Consider the following 1,576-nt stretch of genomic DNA (forward strand, 5'->3'; position numbering starts at 1 on the left):
TCACTTTGTAGACCAGGCTGGCCTCGAACTCAGAAATCCGCCTGCCTCTGCCTCCCGAGTGCTGGGATTAAAGGCGTGCGCCACCACGCCTGGCAAGTTAAGCATTTTTTCTTTCTCTCTATGATCTACATTTGCCCTACATCTCTTCTTCCATCCACCTATTGAAACCAAATGCCCGGCACCATTCAGAAGCCTCCCCATCCTTGTTTGACAAGGGAATCCCTCTGAGTCTTCTGGGTGCTTCCCTCCTTCCTGGCACCTAGTGTAGTGACCTCGAGTTCTCATTCTCTGCTTTAGAAGCTGGCTGAAGAGCTCTCTCAAACGTACTTCTCTTTTATTGTTCTTTTCACCAGAGGCCTCCAAGTAAAGTGTGAAACAACGTGACATTTAACTTAATTCTATGTAACATTCTATTTTAATTTCGATGCTTGAATTTATTTTATAATGTGCATAAAAAATAAAATATTTCTAGACTCTGTAAAATTGTAACATTTCTAAAAATACAATTAATTTTTATAATACTAGTTTCATCACAACTGACTTTGTTTTGTTTGGTTCACTTACATTGTTATTCCTACAAATTTAGCACTAAAGAATAGGTACATAATAGTAAGTGACAAACACACTTAATGATTTTGCAATTGGCGAGGAATTTAATATACTTATTCCATGGGTATAAATAGTAAATGTCCTGTAATTGAGGAGCCTCTCTGAAGATATAATCAGAGTTCTGTATGAAAACCTAGCAATGATTTCCCCAACATCCTACATTTGTAGCCAGATCCAACAAATATCAGCCAGCTTCTGTTCCCTCTGTTCCTCAGCTTCATTCCAGTGTCTGTCTCAGTAATGCCCTTTTGTAGAAAATGGTACTAAGAGGATCAGAGATTGAATTACATGCATACAGTGAATTCATTTCCCATATTTCTTTGTTACTAGTTATTGGCAGTTCCTTGGTTTTTCTTAACTTTCAATCATACCAATTTTTAATAAATGTAGGACATTTATTTTTAAAATGCAGTTTCCTAATCTTTTGGTGGTATGCATCTCCAATAAGAATATCACAGGTACAGGGACTAAGAAGATGGCTTGGTAGGTAAAGTGCATACTGTTCAGGTAAGCATGAGGGCGTAAGCGCAGATCACCAGCATCTCTACACAAAAGCCTGGTGTTGTGATCTGTATCTGTAATCCTAGCACTGGGAGGGGCAGACACTGGCAGATCTCTGGAGCTGGCTGACCAGTGAGTCCAGCCAAAATAGTTCTGGATTTAGTAAGAGAGCGTGAGTGGTAGGGGAAGATACATGGCATCTGCCTCTGGCCCTGTCATGTACAGACATAGTTAAGTGCACCCACTTGTGAGACTATGTCGGGGCCTGGCAAACACAGAAGTGGATGCTCACAGTCAAACTAGTGAATGGATCACAGGGCCCCCAATGGAGGAGCTGGAGAAAGTACCCAAGGAGCTGAAGGGATCCGTAGCCCTATAGGTGGAACAACATGATGAACTAACCAGTACCCCGGAGCTCTTGACTCTAGCTGCATATGTATCAAAAGATGGCCTAGTCGGCCATCAC

The 1,576-nt window shown here is 41.5% G+C and overlaps 1 protein-coding gene across 2 annotated transcripts in view; it reads left to right on the top strand.

The window, feature by feature from the left end:
• Window positions 1-1,576, top strand: part of Phf14 (PHD finger protein 14) — a 175,115-nt gene that overhangs the window by 144,202 nt on the left and 29,337 nt on the right. The gene's annotated exons all lie outside the window — the stretch shown is intronic.

The sequence above is a fragment of the Mus caroli genome, chromosome 6, assembly GCF_900094665.2.
Source record: "Mus caroli chromosome 6, CAROLI_EIJ_v1.1, whole genome shotgun sequence".
NCBI lineage: Eukaryota > Metazoa > Chordata > Mammalia > Rodentia > Muridae > Mus > Mus caroli.